The sequence below is a fragment of the Sus scrofa genome, chromosome 6 (assembly GCF_054392235.1).
Source record: "Sus scrofa isolate SSC_HxYL_T2T_F1_AM1 chromosome 6, Sscrofa_HxYL_maternal_Yorkshire_Landrace_v2.0, whole genome shotgun sequence".
Classification (NCBI taxonomy): domain Eukaryota; kingdom Metazoa; phylum Chordata; class Mammalia; order Artiodactyla; family Suidae; genus Sus; species Sus scrofa.
The window spans coordinates 155,933,590-155,960,533 of NC_139388.1; the positions used below are offsets into that span (position 1 = coordinate 155,933,590).

General features: G+C 39.4%; 1 long non-coding RNA gene across 3 annotated transcripts in view; it reads left to right on the forward strand.

Annotated features, from left to right (window-relative positions):
* LOC110261419 (uncharacterized) overlaps positions 1-26,944 on the forward strand; it is a 143,798-nt gene that overhangs the window by 95,200 nt on the left and 21,654 nt on the right. The window contains exons 2-3 of one of the 3 annotated variants that reach the window (XR_014808136.1): positions 7,702-7,766; positions 14,243-14,344. This is a non-coding gene — a long non-coding RNA (uncharacterized LOC110261419). Of the gene's footprint in view, positions 1-1,757; positions 1,825-7,701; positions 7,767-14,242; positions 14,345-26,944 lie in introns of all 3 variants that reach the window. The other 2 variants (XR_014808134.1, XR_014808135.1) reach the window with 2 other exon arrangements.

Sequence of the window (26,944 nt, forward strand, 5' to 3'; positions counted from 1 at the left end):
TTAAAGCCCCTATATCTCAGCATATTTCTCAAGGACATTATTGCTCCCTTCGCAGTGTTATGAGTATTGAATAAGATTACATGCATAAACTTCTTGGTATAATCCTGGTACGTAATGTGGTAACTATTCTTATTCCAAATGACCCAAGATAACTCAGGGTCCAAGCCTGATCAAGGGTTCCCTTTAACTTCCTTCAATTGCTGTCTTCCTGATACAATGAGGAATAAACCCAGGATGCACCCTTGCTTATCAGAGTCTGCAGGAATGACTTTAAGAAGGGTACAAGGGTGGGCCAAGAAGCTGCTGATACTCACTGGGGTAGCAGAACAATCTGAGAAATTCACATTTCTCTTATGAAATATAATCACTGAAAACCCAATCCAACATTAAATGATTTTTTAAATTGGAAATAATTTAAAACTTAAAGAAAACTCATAAAAATAAGAAAAGTACAAGGATAGCTATATGCCCTTTACTCAGATTTTCTATTGTTAACATTCTGCTCCATTTGTTTTATCATTTCCACACACACACACACACACAAACACACACATATATATTCTGAATCATTTGAGGGTAAGTTGCATAAATTATGGACTTGATTCTAAATATTACAGTATCTATTTTCTAGGAACAATGATATTCCCTTCCAAAACCACAATGTGGTGATCAACTTGAGTAAACGCTGAAGAATACTTTGATGATAATCTATTGCCCTTATTCCAACTTTATCAACTGGCCCAATAAAATCCTTTACATCATTTTTAAAACCTCCATTATAGAATCCAAGAGTCGAAACTATATAAAAAGTTATGCTCAGAGGAGTGTCACTCCCTTACCTCCCTTCCTCCCTGTTTCCTTACTCCTATAATATCCAACTTAGTCGTTTTCTTGTTTTTATCCTTTTTTGCGGTGGGGGGGGGCAAAGATAAGCAAAGATTTGTGTGTTTTCTTACTTCCCCTTTTATTTTACATAAAAGCTAGCATACTATGTATGTAATTTTGGATTCTGATTTTGTCGGTTAACAGCATTTCCTGGAACTCGCTCTGTGTCATTATATAGTGATCGCTATTCTTTTCTAAAACAGAATAGTACTCCATTGTGTAATACTATGGATTATTGAACCAGTCTCCTATGTTTGGATATATAAGTAGTTTCTGGTGTTAGGAAATAAAAATGATACTGCACTGAATAGCCTTATGTATATGTAGTTTTTTATTATTAGAGGTTGATGGTAATTTCGTAAAAGTAATACTCTGGGTAGAAGAGTAAATACATATGCAGTTTTGTTATTTATTGACAAATTGCACTCCACAGGGTTGATGTTGTTTTGCATTTCCACTGGTAAAAGAGTGCCTGGAAAACCAACATTTCGACTTTTATTTTCACATGATGATAAAGTAGGGATTCAGGAGCCAGGACAGAATGAAGATCAAAGGCCAGGTGCTGCACAAAGTGAGAAAAAGATGCCCAGCACAAAATCGATACACAGAATGCTTTTCCCAAACCTTGGACATCATTTGCTTAAGGGGAGGGCAGTGTTATTTAATTTTTCTCTTTAGGGCAAGGCATCTCTCACAAGAGATCTTAGCAAGATGCCTAGCACATTGTAGATGATCTATAGATATTGACTGCTGAAATGAATGAAAGAATAAACTGGGAAAAACTTGGCATTGCCCCCTGGAATAAATAAACCTGGCTGGGACATTATTTTAAAAGAACAAATCTCACCTCTTCTTCTCCCCTTCCATTCTAGACAGACGCTTCCTTGTACAGCTGTTCCTGGGGATTGAGCAGTTTGAAGTTTCCAAAGATGAAAACATGTAAGCAGTCCTTGCATTAGGAGATGGGGTTGCACAGAGGCCTATTGTCTGCAGGGACACAGGGAGCTCTGTGGTGGAAGGGGAGTGTCCTTCACGGCAGCCTGGTCTTTTCAGCCTGAGCATTGCCTTTTCTCTCTGGAATGTAATATTCTACCCCTGCCCTTGGAGTGGCATTGTGCAGTCGCAGGGTCAGCAGTGGGGGGGCACAGGCAGGGAAATGATCTCTGTACGGGCAATCTAATAAGTCAGAGGCAGCATCAGAGGGCACGGCCAGGACGAGGCCTCTGAATGAGTGCTTTGTGCAGGTCCTGGTGGCAGTGGCTGGAGAGGCACCTTCCTCTTGCAGCTCACCTGGTAGCTGAACAAAGCTGCCTTTCAGGCCTAAGGCCCTGCAGCAAACATTGCGCAGGTGATAGACCTGCTTTCCTGCCCTGCAGTGGCCCAGGGATCACATTTCTGGCTGGCATTTCTTGCGGGTGGCCGCTAGGGCTCCTTCTCCCTCTAGGCTCTTGAAGCAGCAGAAATCACCCAAGAGAGGATGGGCCACCTGTTCTGAGGCCAGAAGGGTCACTGCCACTCTGAGGACTTTTTCTTCAGAGTCACAGGGGAGCAGACACGGCTAATCTAGGTTTCCGCTGAATTTTGGCTCAGTCCACACTAACAAGCACTCTTTGTCTAGCCCTCAGCATTTATAAAATTCCTTTTCTCATTTGATCCTCATGATGGTTTTGAGAGGTCAATGGAATAACTTTTACACTAGAGAAGATGGAGCCATGATGAACTGAAGTGGGTCGAGGTGGTAGAGTTTTCCAACTCCAGATTCAGAGTTCCTTCCAGGACTCTATTTCCACAGAACATGGGAGCTAGAGTGATGGTAGGGGCAAAATACTATGCTGCAACATGATTTTGAATTTCATTTCAGCTGCTAGCCATACTTGAAAGAGCAAGGTACTTTGATATAAAAGCGACACCTCTGTTCTGAGTTTGGGTTCCTTGTCTAAGGGATTGTTTATATATTTTTAAAATTATTTAAAATTTTTATTTCTTTTCCTTTTTAGGGCCATGCATGTGGCATATGGAAGTTCCTGGGCTAGGGGTTGAATCGCAGCTGCAGCTGCAGGTCTATGCCACAGCCACAGCAATGCCAGATTTGAGCTGTGTCTGCGACCTATAACCTGCAGCTCATGGCAAAGCCGGATTCTTAACCCACTGAGTGAGGCCAGGACTCAAACCCTCATCCTCATGGATACTAGTTAGGTTCTTAACCCGCTGAGTCACAGTGGGAACTCCTAAAGGATTGCTCATAGTTTTTATCTGTCAGAGCTGAAAACAGAAATTGTGAAGCACTCATGATTCTATTTGGGCTTATAAACTCACAGAGAGAGGCTGGTTCTATGGTTCAAGGAAACAAAAGGGGTTTATCTAGAAGTGGATGGATTTCCCTTTCTCTGACTCAGACAGGGTTAGTTAGGATTTAGGGTGTTTCTTTAAGTGGCAGAGATCCATGACCTATGTAAACAGAGCACCAAATAAGGGAAGATGTCTATGAGAGGACTGCTAACACTGAGGCTTTTAGAGCAGGTGTCATATCCGTGGCTAGGCCTATGTGGGGTGAGAGAGCACCACTGGGGAAATGGGTGCCACTCCTGGGGCAACCTCACCTGCTAGAAGGTGGAGGGCTGTTTGCCCAGTTGTATCACTTACAGGATGGATGCAACTATAAGGATGGAAAACACCATGGGGTGTTCCTTCATTCGGTGCATATTCTATAAACCTCCAACATCATTTTGAAAACCATAGGCAGGGAAGAAAATCACCCTCAAAAGTGACTGAAATTAAATCCTCCCTGCCCCTGGCCAAAAGGATCTCAGAGCTAAATTTAATTTGCATAAAGAAAACGAAAAATTTATTCATTCATTCATTTATTCATTCAACAATTTTTATTGAGTTATTACCATGAGTCAGTAGGATCTCTAAGAACGTCAGTATGTCTTTCTCTGGACAGCTTAACAGAATTTGTTTAAAATGGATTATTTTGATATTTGGCCTCTATAATGATTCTGTTTTCTCTGTCATGCTTTCTCTTCATGAATCATTTGTTTTAGTGTTTGCATAAATCCTACTCTGCCTTCAAAATATGGTTCGAATGCCTCCTTTCCCACAGATACTTTTTGTCCCACCTAACCCATAAATTAAGGTGTAGCTGGGTCTCAGCTTGAGCACGGGCCATGTCTACTCATGGATCTAGGCATGTCTGAGGGTGTCTGGAAAACTGCAGCCTCAGGCCTGATGGAACTCTATTTTGGGGGATATGGAGAATCCTCCTCTGAAATAAATCATGTCTCTACTTATGGGATCCAAACAGATACATCTCAGCATGTCTGGAAAACCAATAGAGTGACCTCAGTTTTTAGGAAGTGGATAGCATCAGATTCCCAAGGGAAAAATATTATCCTTTAGTGAGAAGGCATCCCACTTAAAGCTCTTAATAGAGTGACAAACTTCACCTTCACAGGCCAGAGAGAGAGAGTGCTCTGAATACAGCACAGGGGTTGCCATTTGGGTTTGTCTCCTAGCTTGCAAAGCTGTGTCTTGGGAGCACAGAGTTGCCATATATGAAAACAGAACTAACTACTTTATTTGAATCTCTGCATTTAAACATTTTGGTAACACCCCCAACCCTTCATTCTGGGAAATTTACGCAAAAGGAATAGAAATACTCTCCTCCATTTGACCACAAACTTGTGTTGAAGCTTTGGCATGTTCAAGTCTCTGGGTCACTGAAGGTGAGCCTGGGCAGTAAAACAATCATGAGCCTGGGTCTAGAACTTGATTGGATATCATAGAGGAGCCATGAGCCCTGGACTGCCTCGTGCCCAGGTGTAGAACTATGCATGAGTGGATTTGTTCAGGAGTTAGACCTGCCTGTGGATTTACAGAACTTACATGAAGAAGTCTTAAAGGTAGCTGGTGTTAGTCCGACAGAGGCAAAATATCACACAATTTTTGGCTCGTCACGTAAGTGTGATCCAGAGGCAGACGGAGTGAGTGGAGAAATGATGGAGACAAGGCTGAGGAGGGTGATGGGGGAAGATCATGGGCAAACTTGTAGCCAGTCCAAGGGAGCTTGACTTGATTGTGAAGACAGGTCAGATTGTGTTTAGAAAAGGTCATTTTGGAGGCTGGTAGATAACCGATTGGAGATAGGTAAAACTGAAGGAGGGGAAACTAATTACATGTCACTATTCTCAATAGCTCTAGGACTGTTGCTGACTATGGAACATGCCTGGTCTTAGAAGTGGTAGAATTTTTTCCCCAGGTCCTCTATTTGGATGGGCTAACTGTCTGGGGAGTAAAGTGAAACTTAGTCTTTATCTTGAAGTATCTTTTGATGACTATTTTCCAGTCATCAAAGAGTCAGTTATTTATTTAATATTTATTTATTTATTTATTTTGCTTTGTAGGGGTGCACCTGTGGCATATGGAAGTTCCCCGGCTAGGGGTCAAATTAGAGGTGCAGCTGCCAGCCTACACCATTGCCACAGAAACACCGGATCTGAGCTTTGTCTGTGATCTACATCACAGCTCATGGCAATGCCAGATCCTTAATCCACTGAGCGAGGGCAAGGATTGAACTCGCATCCTCCTGGATACTAGTCAGGTTTGTAACCCACTGAGCCACAACGGGAACTCTCCAAAGAGTCCTTTAAATTAGATACCTTTGTTGAAGAATCTTTCATTTTATGAGCCTTGATAATCAAAGCTTATGTATCAAGAACTAATTTCTGCCTTTATTACAGGCTTCTAGAAGACCTGATTATTTGGGCACAGTAGTTAATAAAGAAACAGTGAATGAAATCTGATCCACTGATATTCTCACCCCTTCCATGTTTTCTTCATTTTGCGCTGAAGTAATAAGAATACTCTTTTGCTTTAAATTTGTTTGCTTTTTAGTGCACCTAGTAATGTTTAGTAACAACATTACACCTGGTAGTGTTACAACCATCAGCTCTCCTTTGATTGAAACACATACCCCCCCACATCACTTACATACCATCCCATCAGAAACAGTAGTTCATTACGGCAGAAAATCAGGATCTTTAAAGAAGTAACAAGTTATGCAGTTTGAAAATTTTCACATAGAAATGTTATTCTTTCTAGAAGGGCTTACAGGATGGAGGCCCATTATCCCTTTGTGTCACCTTCAGTATCCACCTATGTTGGCCTTTAAAAAAGGAAAATATTTATTTGATCACTATCTCTGTACTACACATGGAAATTTTGCATGTGTGGCAACGAGAACACTAAATGGGAATCCAAACACAAAGAATTACTCTAAACAAATGTATAATTGATGTTATTATTGTCATCCATTCGAAATGCCACTGGGATCGTCAGAGGATGGGAGGGTGGTTGTCATGGCTGATTGTAGTGATATAATGAGGGAATTGCTGGTAACTGATGAATTTATTGTAGTTTTTAGCTACTTACATGTTTTTATGACTAATAGCTATTTTAAGAGATTGAATTGAAATTGGGCCATTATAATATTATCTTCGAAAAAGATAATTGAGCTCCTTAATGCTTTAGATATATCAACTTTAAGAATATCATCCAGCTGATTTGTGGTCATATAATTTTTCAGAAAGCTTTTCTCCAAACAAGATTATATATGTAAAGAAATGCTCAAACCTTCCATAGAGCTTCAAATTCTCTCCTACTCAAATGCCACATTTCCTCAGAAATAGCTTAACAATTTATGGTCAAGCCATAGGCAAAGACTATTCTTTTCATACTTCTAGGAAAGAAATCTCCTCTGTCTCATTTTTATTTGTACAAAAAATGGTTAAAATGGGACAATACTGTTTTTTTACCCTGAATGGTGACTGCCAGCTATTAAAATGCTAATTTCCCCCAAAATACAAAAAACACCCAAATAGGAGAGCCAAAGACAGCCAGGAAACAAGAGAAATGAAGTCTATGGAGTGATTAATCATTTGATTAACCAGGTAAGTCTCTGGCACATTACTAATTAGCTCACTTACAAAGCCCTGGACTGAGAATCCCTGGTTTGATTAAAGAGGTGCTGAGCTATTCAAACCCTGATGCTTGAGCTCCTTTCATAAAACAAAATATGACTTTCATGCTAAGCTCATTTCTTTAATCCAGCTGTGATTTCTCAGGCCTCTGACACTCAGGCCTAGGCACATAAATCAAAAATTAAATTCCACGCTGTCCTCGTGAATGTTCAGAGACTAGGATCTATATTTTAGGACACTTTTTTTTTTTTCTAAATTGAAAAGGGGTGTTTACATTCAGAGGTTGCAGGAATTACCTGTTGGCTATCTCAAAGCTATTGTTTTCGATGGCACTTTAGGTTATCTGGAGGCATGGGTAGAAGAAGACTTGGCCTTGGGAGGACGTATAAATCTGCCCTCTCTCCACTCTATTCTTCTGGGAGGGTTTATGACCTGTGAGAAAGGATACTTGACATTAATAACAAAGATCTCAACTTTACTAGGGAGTCTGCCTTTAAAATATACTCAAAGATGATTGCTTCTTTTTGTTTGTTTGTTTTTCAGTGCTGCATCCATGGCATATGGAAGTTCCCAGGCTACGGGTTGAATTGGAGCTATAGCTGCCCGCCTAGCCACAGCCACAGCAACATGGGATCTGAGCCGCGTCTGCAACCTACACCACAGCTCAGGGCAACACTGGATTCTTAACCTGCTGAGTGAGGTCAGGGATCAAATGTGCATCCTCATGGATCCTGGTCGGGTTTGTTAACCGCTGAACCATGAGGGAACTCCAGATGATTGTTTCTTGATGAAATATTTCTGTTCTTAGTCACGTGAAAACTTTTGTTTTTCCCCCTAGATTGAAACATCCATCTTCTCTGTGGTATTCAGTGAAGGCCACCCTTACAACTTAAAGGACAAGAGGTATAGTGGATTCTTCCTGATTTTACTTTGAATTCTCATACAGGATATTTGCTACTTTACTCTTAAGTTTGCTTAAAACATCTGAAGATACTGTGTCAGGTACTCTCCCTGTACTAATGAATTCATCAGGTCTAAGGGAGTTTTCTTTGTGATTATTGCAAGAATAGAGAAACTAAAAGAAATGTATGGCTAGATTAGCTGAGGTATAGGGGTGAGACCAAATCCAAATTCTTACCCTATGATATTCCAGGTTGATCACATCATGTCTGGATAGTGTCTCCATTGTGGGTGATATGTGTGTGTATATATATATATCTAGAGAGAGAGAGAGAGAGACAGAGACAGAGAGACAGAGACAGAGAGACAGAGACAGAGAGACAGAGAGAGAGATACACACACACACACACACACACAAGCACACAAATACTCCTTCCCATATATATATATATATATATATGCATACACACACACATATATATACATACACACATACCTCTTTTATTTTTTATTTTTATTTATTTTTTAGATTCTACATATAAGTGATACCATATGATATTTAGGTTTCTCTGGCTTACTTCACTTAGTATGATAATCTCTATGTCCACCCATATTGCTACGAGTGGCATCATTTCCTTCTTTATTATGGCTGAGTAATAGTCCATTATATATATGTACCACATTTTCCTTATCATTCATCTGTTGTTAGACATTTACTTTTCTTCCATGTCTTGGCTATTGTAAATAGTGCTGCAATGAACATTGTGGTCCATGTATCTTTTTGAATTGTGTTTTTCTCCAGATACATGCCCAGGACTGGAATTGAAAGATCATATGGTAGCTCCATTATTGGTTTTTAAAGGAATCTCAATACATAGGTTCTACATAGGTTCATTTACATTGTGGGTGACATATTTTGAAAGGGTATTGAAAAAAATAGCTCACCTAGTGAAGACCAGGAAAGAGAGGATTATTTGGGGGAAGTTTTGTCCTTGGGGGAATAGCTAAGAAACCAGAGGAGACTGGAGTGGAAGTGGAGGAACATGGCACTTACCTTTAAATGGCCGAAAGGTGTTGTGTTACATTGTATGAAGTATATTCTTATCCACATGAATCCCCAACAGGTAGCACAGTGCCTGGTAAAGAGCAATTATAAACAGTAATCACCATTTTTTGAGCACATACTATGCACCAGTCATTGCAACTGTGTTTTGCTTGCCTTGTCTAAGTCAGAAATGATTATTATCTTCAATTTATAGCTGAGGAAATCCAGGCTTGGAAAGATCAAGAAACGTATCCCAAGTCGCTTAATAAATACCTAAGTTAGGATTTAAGCAAAATCTGTTTCCGGGCTCTGAGTCTTTGTCTTCATGGTGCTCTCCTTCTCAAAGGACCTCTCCTGATGCATCAATGAGGATGATATCACTGGGATCTTGGATGGGTGGCCAGATTCTATCACTGCTATCTTTTCCCTTGTGGATGAGGAAATGAGGTTTGGGGAATGGAGTATCCACAGCTAGTATGTTCAGAGGTAGCATTAAAACCTAAACTTTTGTGTACAAAAATCCAGCCTCTTGATCATTATGTTCTACTATCCTTTTGGTACAAACTTACACATGCTTGTTTATAATTTTCCCTGAGTGAAATATTACTATTTCAAGTCTGAATCTCCACTAGATCTACCCTCTTTGGCTTAACTTCCAAAAACTAAGGATTCCCTTGGCTTCTGTACCAGAGTTTTTGGTTTGCTCAGTTCCTCCCTGGATCCTTCATGGACTCTTCTCCAGCTGACCTTCCTCCCTGATGGTGGTGAGGATAATATAACCTAAGTTTATGAAGTGATTTGTCACTGTCAAGATATCAGATACAATACTGAGGCTTATTTAAATGTGGAATTTAAATATTTAAATATTCTTTAGATTTAAATGTTCCTTATAATATTTAAACTTTCCTTGTAAAAATCCCATGAGTAGAATTATTATTGCCTACCTTTCACAGGTTAGCAACCATTGTCTCAGAGAGGATATATAAGTTTTGCCAGTTTTACAACTAGTTACTTGATAGCCAATTCAGACTTATAATATATATTCATTATATATACTCATTATATATATTCTTTTTTTTTTGGGGTTGGGCTTTTCCTTTCTTGTACTATCAGGAATTTATGAGCATCATAAAATGAGTCAATATTCCTTTCTTTTCTTTCTCTTCTCTCCCTCCCTTCATTCCTTCCTTCCTTCTTTCCCTCCCTCCTTTCTCTCTTCCTTTTCTCTTTTCCTCCCTCCCTCCCTGCCTTCCTTTTCTCCCTTTCCTTCTTTTTTTTTATTTTCCCACTGTACAGCAAGGGGGTCAGGTTATCCTTACATGTATACATTATATATTCTTGATAGAACATGCATGTGAAGAATTTGCTTCACACTTCTCAACTTTGCTTGCTAACTTTTTCCTTCTTCCCCTGCCCCAAAGAGTATGAAAATCCCAGGGCATTACCAGATAACTATCATCCTTTTTATCATCATCAATTTAAGTTGAAAACTGTAGAAAAATATAAATAACACTCATTCTGTTCTTTAAAGATAGGAATTCATTATAAAGAAAAGAAACAGAGTCTTATAGAAATGAAGTGACTTTCTCTTGGTCTTCCAACTATATATAATGGGAAGGTATATGGTGAGAAGGCTGTGCCTTGATTTCAGGGCATTCAAGGTTGGATGGCATATATTTTGATGCAAGAGCAGATAAATAATCCAGATGTTAGTGGAGAAGGAATAGACAAAGATGGAAAAATGTTTAAGAAATCTACAAAAGTAGTAAAAAGTCATAGAAGTGCCATGGAAGCCTTGGTAAGGCATCTGATATAAAATATAGATGAGTTGCAGATAAGTTGTAGGTATACGTGGATAAAGAAGCCCTTTTTAGTTCAGAGAAGATTTAGTTAAGTGGCCCCTCGATTAAGGGAATGAATTTTTTTTTTTTTTTTTTTTTGCTTTTTAGGGCAACACCAGTGGCATACAGAATTTCCTGGGCTAGGGGGTCGAATTCGAGCTGCAGCTGCCGGTCTTTACCACAGTCATAGCAAGGCCAGATATGAGCCATGTCTGTGACCTGCACCGTAGTTCATGGCAATGCCGGATCCTTAACTCATGGAGCAAGGCCTGGGATTGAACCTGCCTCCTCATGGATCCTAGTTGGTTTCATTACCTCTGAGCTACAATGGGAACTCTAAAGAGTCTAAATCTTTATAGGGTCTCCAAGGCCCTCTGTGATCTGGGCTCTAGTTGCCTCTCCTTCCTTATTTTCACTCTCCCTATTTGGTTCTTGATACTGCAGCACACTGGCCTTCTTGACATTTCTCAGCTATAGGAAACATGCTCTGATTTCAGGGATTTTGGATTTGCTGTGCTCTCTGCCTCAAACTTTCTAAATCCAGATGTCCACCATGCTTGTCTCCTTGTTTCATTCAAATCTCATCCACCTTAAAACTTTATGCCTTGTCTTGTTTCTCTGCCTTGCACACATCACCATCTGACATGTTTTCTCTCTTTTGTTCAGGTGCCTGTTATCTGTTTTCTTCAACTAGAAATATGAGCCACTGTGTCCCTTTTGCCTGGAACAATTAGTGGACACCTAATGGGCACTTGTAAATTTTATTAAATGAATGAATAAAATGGAGTGTCTGAGCCTGTGAACTTGGTCAACCTATGGGTCTAAGCGATTGTGTCCCTGGAGGTGGTGAGGGGTGAGATGTTGGATAAACTGTCTGTCAGGTCTTACAGGCCCAGCTTTCAATAGTGACACCATGTGGCAGGAGAGACAATGCCAACCAAGGGCTGACTGCAGACCTTCCAGTTTTCAGTTGGTCTGGTATGTTTAAGTAGGACTGAGTAAACCCCAGGGATCTTGGACAATTTCAGGTGGTGTGTTCTTAAGACTTTAACTCAGTCTATGTTGCAGTAAGGTGAGATAATGACATGGTTTAATATGCAAAAATAGCATAAGGTAGGTAGTGAGGGGGTCTTCCTCTCACCTCTGCCCTTGGTCACCCAGGAACTCTGCTCAGAGGTAACCGGTGTTATCAATTTCTTGTGAGGCCCTCTTGAACTATTTATGCAAGTTTAAACAATTCCATGTAGAGACCTGCATACTTTTTCTCTTTTGCTTATTTTGTACAAAATACAGAATGTTATGCACACTGTTTTGCATCTTGTTTGTATTTTTAAAATTAAGGTATAAGGTGTAAGGCACAGAAATCTTGTGTACAGTGTGGTGAATTTTTCTCCCAATATATGCCAAAGTAATAACCTGGATTGAGACATGTGTTACCGAGACCCCAACAACTGCCCTTGTGCCTTTCCCAGTCACCCTCTGAGATCATTGCCAGCCTTACTTTTATCATTATCTATTATTTTCTCCTGGTCAAAAAGGCCATATGGATGGAATCATGTAGTATGTGCTATTACATTTCTGACTGTTTCCCTCAAGATCGTGTGCTTCTTTAAATATAAAAACACATCTTGGGAGTTCCCGTCGTGGCGCAGTGGTTAACGAATCCGACTAGGAACCATGAGGTTGCGGGTTCGGTCCCTGCCCTTGCTCGGTGGGTTAACGATCCGGCGTTGCCGTGAGCTGTGGTGTAGGTTGCAGACGCGGCTTGGATCCCGCGTTGCTGTGGCTCTGGCGTAGGCCGGTGGCTACAGCTCCGATTCGACCCCTAGCCTGGGAACCTCCATATGCCGCAGGAGTGGCCCAAGAAATAGCAACAACAACAACAAAAAAAGACAAAAGACAAAAAAAAAAAAAAACAAAACAAAAAAACAAACAAACAAAAAACACATCTTGATTGTAGGACATAAAATGTTTTCTTGTCCTTTTTTATGATTACGTGGTATCCCATTGTAAGAATGCACCATGTTCTAGTTAACCACTCAGTCCTTATTTAGATGGGATTTGCAATAAAAAGCACAAGCGTATGTGTAGGTATATCTGCTTGATGAATACAAGGAAGTGGAATTGCTAGGTCAAATGGTATGTACTGGTGTAATTTTGAAAGGTACTTCCCATTTGTCCTCCCGTGTGTTTATAATAATGTACAATTCCATCAGCAATATCCAAGAATGCTTCATTTCCTTACCATCCAAACATATTTTCAAAATATGGATCATTGCCAATTTGCAAGAGAAAAATGGTGTCCCAGTAATTTTCTCACATGAGTGACATTAGCATTATTTCTTATTTTAAAAACCCATTTGTATTCTTCTGTAAACTATGTACACTTGAGCATTTTCTGTGGGATTAGAGATATTTTCTACTATTTTTCTCTGAACACTCTTTATATGTTTGGAAAAACAGCTCTTTGATATGATATGAATTGCAAACATATTTTCCCAAAAATTTCATTTGTCTTCTGACTATTTTTAGCCATTCATAAATATTTTATTTTTATGTGGTCAAATTACTGACCTATTTAAAGTTTCAAGGTTTTGTGTTATTCTTCGTAAAGGCTTCCCTACTCCTAGATTGTTAAAATAAATCATAAATTTTCCTCTAGTCTATTTTAGTTTCCTTTTAAATTATTGAAAACTTTGATACTTCTGGAATTAATTTGTGTGTAAGGTATGAAGTAGGAACTAAAATTTTCTCCCATTATAACCTATCACACTAATTCTATTTATTCACTGATAGTTTTCCTAAAACTGAAATGCCACTTATTATATACTATCTGTGCATTTGGGTTTATTTCATAATTTCATATTGTTCTATTTGTGTTTGCCACTCTAAGTTATTGTAGGTTTACTATGCTTAATGTCTGGAAGGCTTATAAATAGAAGCATGTCAATACAGAGGTACTGTCTTATTCTTTAATAATGGCAACAGTCTCCATAGCAATCAAGTATGATGATAAAAGAGATATGATTATATTTCATCTCAAATTAAGGAGAAGAATATTGTAGCTTAGAGAAGAATAAAATGTAGTCATGATAAGGATCTTAGACTAAGATTCTAGAACATATTCCTATTACCCCTAGCTCCAGTATACACATACACTTAGTGAGTAACCTGCCTGGAACAGATGGAACCATTTGGCTTGAAGATTGTGAGTGATAAACTCTAACCTAAGTGATAGGTTAGAGTTTGATTGTGGAAGCTTTGCTTTTATTCTCAGTCTTTTAAAAGTAATAATGTAAAGAATAGATTTTATAACTATTTTTTAGAATTTCATTTTGTCTTAATTTATGATTTAAAATTTGTTTACTGAAAAAATATTTGTGGAGTATGCATCCATTAGAATGGAGAAAATCCAAAACACTGACAGCACAAAATGCTGGTGGGGAAGTGGAACAATGGGAACTCTCATTCATTGCTGAGGAGAATGCAAAATGGCACAGCCACTTTGGAAGACAGTTTCGTAGTTTCTTAGAAAACTAAACATACTCTTACAATATGATTCATCAGTCACATTCTTTGATGTTTATCCAAAGGAACTGAAAACTTATGTCTACACAAAAACCTGAACACAGATGTGTATAGCAGCTTCATTCATATTGCTGAAACTTGGAAGCAACTAAGATGGTCTTCAGCAGGTAAATGGATAAGTAAACTGTGGTACCTCCAGACATTGGAATATTACTCAGCACTAAAAAAGAGCTATAAACCTATGAAAACAAATGGAGAGACCTTAAATGTATGCTATCAAGTAAAAGAAGGCAATATGTGAAGGCTACATGCTGGATGAGTCTAACTATATGGCATTCTAGAAAACGCAAAACTATGGAGACAGCAAGAAATCAATGGTTGCCAGGTGTTGTGGGCAAGGGAGGGATGAATAGGGTGAAAGATAAGAATTTTAGGACGGTGAAACTATTCTCTATGATGCTAAAATGGTGGATACATACATGTCATTACACATTTGCCAAAACCATTAGACTGTACGACACCAAGAGTGAACCTTAATGTAAACTGTGAACCTTGGGTCATGATGCTGTTTCAGTGCAGGTCCATTGATTGTAATAAGTATCCACTCTAGTGTGAGATGTTGATGGTGGGGGAGCCTTGCACTGGGGGGATAGGAGGTATATGTACCTTCCTTCAATTTTGCTGTGAACCTAAAATTATGCTAAAACATAAAATATATGAAAGAATTTTTAGAAAAAATCATTGAGTACCCACTGTATTTTAGATACTTTAAAAGTAGTAGTTGGAATTAAATAATAGTCCCTGCCCTCACAGATTTGGGAGTACCAGCCTAAATGTTATGTGATGCCTGACGAGAGTCCTAAACATTCTTAGAGGGGAAGCTGTAAGAGTTGAAAGGGCTTTGGTGCTAGTCATGGGTGGATTTGAATTCTGACCATGCATCTTATAAGCACAACTTTGGGCATATTTTCGAGACTAATTTGCTCAGTTGCAAGAAGAAGAGAAAATATTTCTCTTGTAATACTTTTTCTCAGGATTAGCTGATAATTGTAAGGGGGATGTAGCACCTGACACATAGTAGGAGCTTACTAGAAAGTGTGTCCTTTCTTTGCTTCTGTGTGCAATTCACACTTGGGCAGACCAAAGGGCAACTTAGCTCAGTGAGTGCCAGCTAATGCTTTCTAAATATATCAAGTGCATACCTCAGAGAGAGCTTGCTTGGCCTTGGCAGTTCCCTCCATAATCTTCCCAAATTGCATATGTTCTTTGCAGACTATTAGACACAGACTAAACATTCACCCTCTGCTTCCATCTACCTTTCCTTGGGCTTCTTGTGTTTACTCTCTCCTCTGGCTCTGGGCTGAAAAATCGACTTTGTAAGAAATTTCCACATAAAATGCTCTTCTTTTTAACTAAGAAAATAGATGCTTTTGACAACTGCACATCATTATGATAGTTATACTATGTATAATATTCCTAACATCTGCTTCTCTGTCAGCTTCCCAAGGCCTAACTGACTAATAACATGATGGGCTGATACAAAATCAGCTGTGTCGGTTTCATGCACAGCTCTGCTTCATGGGATGTGGGGGGAGGCACTGGAGGTCAGAGCTGAATATTCACTTTAGGATTAGCCTGAATGGAAACTAAATTTTGTAAGCCAGACAGGAAAGCATGCTGTTCTCAGACAACCAGGCTGGACTATATGTCCTCCTTCCTTGCTCCCAAAGCACCTTGTGTGTTTTCCTCTGGACAGGGAGTGCTGGGCTGTGGAATCTGACTGCCAGGAGATCCTGCTGTGTGGCATTGGGAACTATGTCTAGATACTTACGTCACAACACAACAATGGGAGGAAAAATTATGTATACATGTATGTGTAACTTGGTCCCCATGCTGTACAGTGCAAAAAAAAATAAAAATTATAAAAATAAAATAAAAGATACTGCACAGTCAAAAAAAAAAAAAAAAGAAAAAAAAAAAAAGAAAAACGAAAAAACAAAGCATTCCAGATCTGTGTTAAATTGCTCTGTGCCCTAGCTTTTTCATCTGTAAAATGGGCTTTAATAATAGCGCTTATGGGGTGTTCCCATGTGGCTCAGCAGATTAAGAACCTGACTAGTATCCATGAGGATGTGGGTTTGATCCCTGGCCTCACTTAATGGGTTAAGGATCCGGCATTGCCACAGCTGTGGTGTAGTTTGCAGATGCCGTCTGGATCTGATGTTGCTGTGGCTGTAATGTAGGACAGCAGCAGCAGCTCCAATTTATCCCCTGGTCTGGGAACTTCCATATGCCGGGGGCGTGGCCCTAAAAAGAAAAAAGAAAAAAAAATGCTGAATTGTCTTTCTATTTCTAAACAGTTATCCCATTGAATTTGAGATGTATATTTACTTGTGTTTTTATCCCACTAACCCATGAGGTTTGGATGGCAGGAAATGTGTCTTTGTTGCTGTATCATCAGAACTTGGTGTTGGACTTTCATATAGTATGTGCTCAATATTTGTTTAAAAAATAGCAACATAGATGTCTCTATAGCAACATGTTTCTGTCTATTCACACTATACTGCCTCAGTCCCCACATGATTACTACATCAATGGACCAGAGTGATGTATTAACCATTTGTCCTTTTTAAAAGTCTTTTACTCGAGATATAATTAATACACAACAATCTGTACTTGTGAGGGCTTAACTCTGAAACCCAAGACTTTTCATTATGAAAAAAATATGTTCTTATTGTTTAACAAGATTTATTTAGTAGAATTACTTCTCGTGAAATAAGAAAGCACAGCTAGAAGTAAATGGTGAAAACTGCAGGGAAAAAGACAATGAATGGTCTTTCAATAATATGTGTTCCAAAACATTTAGTACAGTTCAAGAGTATCTGTTATGGACAAAATATGGACATTTTGACTTAGTCCAGTGGCAAAATACATGCATTTAGACAGGGACCCAATAGTAAATAGCCTGACGGACTTTCCTAAAATGAGAGACTGTTCTAGAACTCTTAGGAAAATAAGTTTATGTTGCTTGCCTCAGGTAAAAATCAGCTTTATATTTGTTTTATTAATAGCCCTCTTTGAAAATATGTCCTATTTAATTTCACACTGATTGACCTTCTACTATTTTGCGACCTTGAACAGGGTTCCTGAAGTTCCTTGTGGAATGACACAGTTTCTAAAATGGCCCCTGTAACAGAAAAATGTGTCTAGAACTTAAATGGCTCGATATCAAGAACATGTTTCATTCGCTCAAATTTCATCTCTATTTGGGAGACAATTTTAGAGTCATAGCAGTGAACTTACAGGAGAATGGAAATCAGACAGTGACTACTTTCTCCTGTGGAATCTTTTATTCAGAAATGCTAGGTACTGGATACAAAGGTTAAACAATATGAACAAAGATTAATGTAATCGGCGTCCATAGAATCAACACTTCAAAGTCATGGGGGCAAGCCTAAGAGCGTCAACTAAGTCAGAATTTCAGGAACAGGAAAGTTTACCAGAGAAAGTGGCATCCAAGATGAGATGCAAAGGTCAAGGCAGAGTTAGCCAAGTGCAACCTGGGCATGGAGGGTCCTGGCCAGCATGTATACCACCCAGAGGAGAGAGAAAGTTTGAGTGCTGGGGAATGTACAGGTCATTTCTTATGACCGAGTTTGAATGAGAGAAGAGTGTCTCTAGATGAGTATCCAGGGGTGAGGTCACGGAGGGTCTTGCTAGCAATTATGAGAGTGGGCTTTCTAATAAGGGCAGTGGAAAATCACTGAGGGGGTTTTAAAATGGATGGGGGCATGAGAAAGTGTTTTCTTTAGAGTGACCTTTCCGACTACAGTGTGAAGAATGAGTAGAGAAAGAAAGAGAAGAGGCAATGAGATCACTTAGGAAGTTATTGCAATAAAGTTGCCAGGAGTTGGTGATGACTCACATGAACACTATGCTCTTAGGGATGGAGAAGAGAAGATAGATTCTAGAGATATTTTAGAGGCTTAATGTATGGAGCTCAATGATTTATAGGGTATAAGGAGTGAGAAGGCAGTGAGACATCCAGATTTAAGCAATTGGGTGATGTGGGTGTCATTAATTAAGGAAGAGGAGAGGAGTGTGTTTTTTGGGAAGGAAAATAAATTCAGTTTAGGACATGGTCTAGCCAATCAAGAAGAAAGCCAAGAGATACTAACACCAAAGTCAAGGGGAGAAGGTTTTTCTAAGAGAAAGGAATGGTTAAAATATAAATGCTGGCAAGAAGTCAAATAAAAAAGAAATAAATTAGAAAAGTCTACCAGGGAGATCCAGGTTTCAGTTAGGAAAAACAAAACTGTAGAATTATTAAATAGGTTCTTAATGCAAAAGAGTGAGGTTTCCATGAAGAAGTGTTTCCAGTGCAGAGGTGTGGGAGAGAGGAGCACAGTGGAAAATGGGTTTATGGAAAGTAAAACAGCAACATCAATAATATTCATATTAGTGTGTAACTTGAAAAGTGCTTTACTAGCATTACTGAATTTTATACTCTAACTGTCCCCTGAAATTGGCACTCTCACAAGGTCCCTTTCATAGATGAGAAAACTGAGGTACTGAGAGGCTAAGCAAATTTCCCTAAAGTCACATATCTAGCAAATAACATATCCAAGATTTGAACACAGATCCTGGCTCAGACTCCTGTTCATAATTACAAGTTATGGTGTTGTCTAGGTGTCATGCACAAAACACTATAAAGAGCAGAATATAGGAAATAACAGACGACCACAAAGACTTGAGTCTTATGAGAGTTTGACCTTGTGAGTTGCATGATTTGGGATCCCTTGCTGGTTGCCTTCGGATTGGGCTCAACCAATGGGTTATTAGTGGGCAGAAGGGGAGGAGAAGTCACTCCTGTTTTGGCATCCCGTATCTGGCAAGAGCTGTATCCCTCTGGCAGGGCCCTCCTCCTTTAGGGCTCCCATCCACGCTGAGCTCTGATAGAAGCTTCTACTCCGTCCTTTCACTCTGTAGTGGGGAGTAACAGCTGTTGCCGGCCTCGTGGTACCTCACCATTCCTTGCTTATTCCCTGAACATTACCAACACTTTTCTAAGTAGGGGCTTCATTAGAGCCTCCTTATCTGAATCACCTGGAAGTGAATTATGTCTTCCTGAATTATGGAGACAGTAGCCAAGAGGTAATGGGGACATGAAGACTGAAAGATTTAACTGGCTGCAAAGCCTATTTGTTCCATCACCATAAATAACAATGATGAGGGTTGCAACACTCACTCACAATTGTTGGCATTTTACAATTTATAAAGTGCTTTCACATGTTCTATCATGTGAGTCAAGAAATAATCCCAAAGAGGAGGTGCTATTTTTTACATTTTAGACACGCAAACGGAGGCTCGGAAAAGTTAATTTGTTCAGGGTCTCCCAGTTGACAGAGTGGAGCCTCCTGAACCGGGCCTCCTGAGACCAAGACCAGCATTCTTTCTACTACATCTCGTCTGCTTTCCATTAGTTAGTAAGATGACAGGATGCCTTCCCTGTATAAAGCCTCGTGCAGTGGGCAGGCAAAGAATGTCTAAATCATGTCAGGAATCCCCAAGGACTCAATGCATTTCACACATAGCTAGCTTCACCAGAAACAAAACTTCCCTCCACCTCCTGGGATCTGTCTCAGTGTGTGTAGGTTGATGAAGACTAGTAAAGCATGCCAACTTCACGAACAACATCAGCATAGAGTGGGAACGGATGAAAGGTCTCTGGGGGCGGAGAATACCTGGACAAGGTACTAAAAGTCCGCGCACAATGCCAAGAGATCATGCCGATGACTTCATTGGGCTTATGCCTTGGGTCTGCAGCCCTTTCCCAACATATCTGGCCTTTCCCATATGAATACTGCTTATTTCTCAAGTTCCATGCAACCTGATTGGAGATTCAGATTTGATAAGCATCTTCTGAGGGCCCACTCTGTGCCAGATGTTTTAAAATGAAGGATCTTATTTTAATTCACATAGCAGATCAGACTGGGACTGCCATCTTTGCTCAAGGCTATAGGGCTGATGGGAAGGTGAAGTAAAACCCAGGTCTCCCAGTTCGTTTCATGATTGAATTCTCTCAATTCTGCTACCATAGTTTAGGAAGCAGTTCCTGTAATTTCTTCCCCTTTCTTCACCTTTCCTTAGATATGCCCGGTGGAAAATTAAAGAGGAATCACCTATGATTGTATTCCCATCAATTTCTCCTTTTATGCCTGTTAGTATTTGTTGTAGGTATCTGGGTGCTCCTATATTGACGATTGTAATATCCTCTTCTTGAATGGATCCTTTAACCATGAAATAGTGTCTTTCTTTGTCTTTCTTTATGGCCTTCATTTCAATGTCTATTTTGTCTGATATGAGTATTGTGTAGCTGGGCCACCATGCTGTACAGTAGAAAATTTACAGAACACTGTAAACCAGCTATAATGGAAAAAAATTAAAATCATTATATATATAAAAAAAGAGGAATCAAGTCTATGGCACTGAATCTGTTAATTCAGCCTAAGGGTGTGTGAAGGGGCTCTGCTGAGTAAGTAGGGAACAGGGCTGGTGGCATGGAGAGTTATGGCATCCCCAAATCAAGTCGTCCCTTTATCTTTCCCTAGATGCATACAGAGAAAAGAAGAGATCCGAAATTGTTTTTCTGGATTCTGAAGACGTTGGCCTGGAAAACCTCTCCAGTAAAATGGCCTTTGAGAGGTTGTATTCTGATCCAGTGCTCCAGCCTAGGAGTGACTGTGACAGTGACAATCAGTATATACCAGCCATTGTTCTTTTTATTATCATTTGTTGCCTAAATTATCAGCATAGTGTATCAGCCTCAGAGGTTACATCCTTAATAACAAATGACTCATTTAGACTGCCATCCTTTCGTTTTTATTTTTTTTCATCTTTTGTCTTTTGTCCTTTCAGGGCCACACCGTGGTTCCTGGAGGTTCCCAGGCTAGGGGTCTAATCGGAGCTGTTGCCTCTGGCCTCTGCCAAAGCCCCAGCTACGCAAGGGCAGGGATCAAACCCGCAACCTCATGGTTCCTAGTCAGATTCATTAACCACTGAACCACGATGGGAACTCCAAGACAGTCATTCTTGATAGGAGTCTTCAGTTTCCAAGTGTGACAATAACAGCCTGAAGTAGGCAGTGGCAATGATATTATGCAGAGAAGGAGACATCGAGTAAATTCCTAGACATTTTGTATGGAGTTTGTCTTCTCAGTTTGACACAAACTTACTCTCTTGTCATGCAACTTGCTTATGATTCTCTTCCATGCACCCTAGGTTATGGTTGCACCAAATTGCTCAAGCTCTTTGAACACACCATACTTTCATGTCTCTGTGAAGTTTTCCTGCAATGAACTTCCATTGTTTTCCATTTGAGGAATGTCTGTGTTTATTTTAGGACTCATCTTCTTTCTGGAAACTTCTATGGTCTCCTCTTCTCATCCCCATTCTAGAAATGTTCATTTGTTTTCCTATGCCTCATAAGTAATGATGTCTTACCCTTAGTACAGGGCTTATCACTTTATGGAAACAAAGCTATTTGTATTCTCAACACTCTGATACACTCTTCTCAGGGGAGATGGCCATTCCAATGTGAGCACTCAGTGGAAGCTGATGCTCGGGTAAGGGATCTAATTCTCCTTCTATGTGTTGTGGATTCTGAGATTTGATCATTCTCTGATCCTCACAAAGCTTTCCAGATTGTGGTTACACAATGGCAATTTATATCTCTGCTTTCAGATGGGACCAAGCTTTGGCTGGATGCCTAACAATATAGTGGACATAAATTAACATTGAAGCAATTTACAGTCTGTCATGTCTTATTGCTTAATGAATTTGTCAAAAATCATATTACTCTGAAAATTATGGCAAGCAGGGTCCATGGGGCTTATGTCTTTAAGAGCAAGATTGTTCCAGCCTCACTCAAGCAAAACTGCCTCAGTAGGCTCCTCTTTGGAACATGGATACCAGAATCTCTGAGCACTTCTGTTTATTTATCAAATCTCCATTAACATTCATTTTGCATTAGGGCTACCAGGGATGACCTTGGCCAGTTTGCAAATCCCCAACCCCTGTCCACCTGCTGTCAGAGCCAAATAGGATTTAGGGGTCTCTCTAAATGGTTGATTCTGTGCTAATATGATGTCATCCATCCCCAGCTTATGCTCATCCTAGACTTTATTACTCATTTTTAAAACAAAGCTAAAGCCCTGTCCTTTATCATGAGGGCATCAAGCAGAACCCCTTTTTCTCTCTTCCCAACTTCCCCTCTCCCTTCTTTCTGTTTTCTTCTTCTTTCCCTATCCATTTGTTCCCTGAACCTCTCCAAAACTTTGTCCCTCTCTGCTTCTCAGGAGATATCCCTGAGAAACTCTTTGCTATTTCACAGTGTAAAAACTTAGATAGACTTGAGTTTCTCTGGGCATGGCTTTTCTGATCTATAAAATGAGATTAATAACAGCTAACTTATCAAGCCACGTGAGTATTAGAATGTCTGGTATCCATCCATCCAAAACATTTGTAAATATTATTTGAGTACCTAAAATGGGTGAGGCCCAATGCTTGGCATTTAGCATACATAGTTGAATTCTATGCTCTACTGTCAAGGACCTAGGAGTCTACTGGAGGAACAAATTAAAAGATAACTAAAAGTAAGGTGAGGAGTTCAGTGATTGAGATGTGCTCAAACAAGATGACAATTTCACAGCGATCTTCACAGGGCTCCTGGGAGGTGTGTGGAGAGCTGCCAGGGCTCTGTTCTGGGGGGAGGGTTACCCTTAGGTTTGAGGCCATAGTTAATACTCAGAAATGATGATGGTGCCACTTGTGGGGATGGCAGCACTGGCAACAGTAGTTATTATAATCTTTCTCTTTTCTCTGCTTCTTTTTCAGTTTCTTTCTGTGTCTTTCTTTCTTTCTGTGTCTCTCTGTTTTCCTTCCTTCCTTCCTTCCTTCTTTTCTTTCTTTCTTTCTTTCTTTCTTTCTTTCTTTCTTTCTTTCTTTCTTTCTTTCTTTCTTTCTTTCTTTCTTTCTTTCTTTCTTTCTTTCATTTTACATCTCTGCATTTCTTCTTTCACACCCTGCCTATCTTATAATTCTTTTGGGAGCATATAACTATGGATTAACTGATGGCTGGCTAGAACACAATTGGATCTTTTTAATACATGTTTTTCCTAAGGAAAAATTGCCCCAGTGGCACCTGAACATATGGAAGAGCTATGGCTGGGTTGCAAACCAGTGGGGGCTGCCCCACGGAGGTGACAGATGCCCCAGGCTCATCCCATGATCTGTCTAGTTGGCCAAATGGAAGCAGGCCAGCCACCGAACAGTTAACTGTGATTCTTTTTTTCCCATTTCATTTCAATCTCTTTGTTCCATGCAACCAAAGAGCTAATGGCTGGCGAATTTATTATGACCCATTGTTTGGCTCGTGGAATAAACTGATTCTTCCCCTTTCTGTGTTCTGACTCCCCCCTTTGTCTGCAATTTTATTTTACAGTTCTTTTTGCACACATCCAACACATGCTGAGGTTATTCAAAAGCACAAATTACAGAGAATTCAATTTGCATATCTATTGAGGGTCCAATCCCAGAGTCCTTAGTCAGGCAAAATGCCCAGTGACTCTTACCTCCTTTACTCTGCTCCTTCTTGGCACCAAAATCTGCAGGCTGCCCCTCTGCTGCCTCTAGCAGACCTGGCAAATGGCCTTTAAGAACGATGGAAGCCGAGTCACACTGTAGAGGAAATGAGTTGGGCTTTTGCAAAGTTCCAGCAAAGTTACATGGAGTGTCTTATAGAGCAAGGTGGAGAAGGGGCATTCTGACAAGAGCAAAGTGGGGCCAATTTAGTACTGGTATGACTGGGAAAGTACAGGTGCTGGAGTCACACAGGGTTATGGGTGAATGAATCCCTGCTCTGCCAATTACTTGCTTTAAAAAAAATTAAACTTTTTATTTTGAGATACTTGTAGATTCACATGTAAGAGATAACTCATGTACCCTATACCGTGTTTCTCCCATCAGTTGGTTTTGACCTCTTAGGTAGTTACTTAATGTAACTAAGCCTTCTCTTCCTCATCTGTAAAAGGAGCATAATAATAGTACACACCCACATGAGACTGTTTTGAAGAGCATCTGAAATAACATCTCTGGGACATCCCAGCACAGCACTGGTACCCAGCCTGTTCTCAATGAACAGATAGTCTCCTCAGAACTAATTGAGGGTAGCTAAATAATTCTGATTAATGGAGGAATCTTGACCTGAAAAGAATCTCTAGCAGTATATTTATTATTTTGATCTAAATTCTGTCATGAAATATAGCATATATTTTAAAGTTTAATATAGGAATGATGTTTTGTCAAAAAAAAATTTAAAAAATGGAGTAACATAAAATAACTTATCATCCTATAACACCAAGTTAAAATTATTGTTAACATTTTGTTGTATTTCCCTCATCGTTGTGTTCAAAGCAAGAAAAATGTGATCATGTGTGATCAGTGTGATCACCTCTCATAGGTACCACATTAGATGGTTGTGTCTAATGTAACCATTATAAAAAGGCAGCTGTCTTAGGGCTGCACAAAACTGTCCAGAAAAGGAGTACATTTTGTATTCACTTTTGGGGGTGCCCTGTGTCTTGCTGCTGGGCAACCAATTTCTTTCTTCTTCTCCTTCAATTATTCTGCCTTCTCTTCTTTCTGTTCCTCCTTCTTTTTCTACTTATAAAGAGATCTGTATTAAACATGCTTGTAATCTTTGCACTCAACTATGGTTATTTCCTCAGAGTCCATTTCTAGGAGTGAATTTTTATGGTTCAAAGGGGCAGCACATGTTATGGGTTTTGGTACGTAGTGAATCACATTATTACCAGTTATTTAAATCAGCGATTCTTTAATCAGGATGCATATCAGAAATCATCTGGGGAGATTTTTAAGCCTATACTTCACCAGGATCAACCTCTGGAGGTTTTTATTTTAGGGCTGTGGCACTTTTAAATGCTCCCAGAGGATTCCCATATGCACATCTGGTTGGGTACCACTGGCTGAGAGGAAGACAGGGGTAAAATGTCAACAAAATTTTCAGATTACAGGAGGCTGGAGAGAAGAATTAATTAATCAGGTGGTAATATCAGTTTTCCCCAAGATGTCCATATGCTAGAATAATGAGGGAATGTGCTGAGGGGACTTGCCCTACACTCTGTAGCTACAGCAGGTAGATTATTTGATGGTTGCAACAACCCAGTCAGGAATGCATTCTCTTATTTTACAGATGAGGGAATTGAAACTCAGGGAGTTATTTACTTGCCCAAGGCCAGCATTTGCAGAAGCAGGTTTTGAACACCAGTCTTCTTGTCTCCAAAGACTGTGATTTTTTTCCCCTTTGCTGCAATTTTGCATTGGTGAATTTAAGAGGAATTAATACAAAGTTATGAACTTTGATCCTAAAATCCAAATGCATGAGAACACCATTAGGAGCTAAGTTTTATCTAAAGCATCTGTGGGAAAGGCTTAAGAAAGCATTCTCAAAGTACAGGCTAAAAATCACCCAAACTAGAATTATTAATGAGGGGAATTGTTAAAAATGCAGATTTTTGAGTTCCACTGTAGATCTACTGTATTAGGTTCTCTTAGTTGGGACCCAGAAATCTGGATTTCTAACAAACACCCGGATGATTCACATGCACACCAAAGTCTGAGAACCAGGGGCTAAGAATTTTAATTAAATGTAGGTTTAACATAAATTGATGGCACAATATTTCTGAAAAGAAAGATAAATCTGAATGTGAGCCAAATTTACATTAAGGAGCAAACACACCCATACAGTGGAAATCACTTTTGAGCAACTTGTTTTAAGGACACTTAAAATTTGCAGTGTGCACAGAGAAAAGCAATCAGCGTGGTGATGGTTGGTGTTCTTGACATAGTTGAGGGCACTGTGACAGCTCAGTCTGGAGAAGAGAAAACTTGTAGACAAAATAGCATTGCTATTTTTCAGTTCTAGGTAGGTGATGCTATTTTCAATTTAGTGTAAACCAGAACTCAGCTTCTAGGAATATCAAAATTAGACATTAAACTCACATAGCAAATCCTAGATTACTGCTTTCTCAAATAACTCATTATGTTAAACTATATGTAGACTGGATGAACTGGTCAGTCAAAGGGCTTACTTTTTCTTGAGTGAAGTTTTGCTTCCAGCATGCTCTCTTTTGCTCATAAGAATAAAGTTTATTGACAGTTTTTTTTTTTAAAGACTGGTATGGATGTTGAGTCTTTTTGGTAGAATCAAGTCTTTAAAACTTACATATAAGCTCTTAAAACTCAAAGGAAGGTTGACCAAATATTTCTTAAGATTAAAAAAGTACTTATAATAGAAAAGATTGATACATTGAAATTTACTAAAATTAAGAATTTCCATTCATTAGACTGTGGTTGCCAGGAGGGAGGGGGGTGGGAGTGGAATGGACTGAGTGTGGGTTTAGTAGATGCAAACTATTACATTTATAATGGATAAACAATGTCCTATTGTATAGCACAGGGAACTATATCTAGTCTCCTGGGATAGACCATGATGGAAAATAATATAAAAAGAATATATGTATAAATTATTGAGCCATTTTGCTGTACAGCAGAAATTGGCACATTATAAATCAACTATACTTAATAAAAAAGAATTTCTGTTCATTAAAAACCCATTAAGAGAGTGATTACACAAATCACACACTAGAGTAGAATGTGTACAATACATATCTATAGAAAGATCTTTT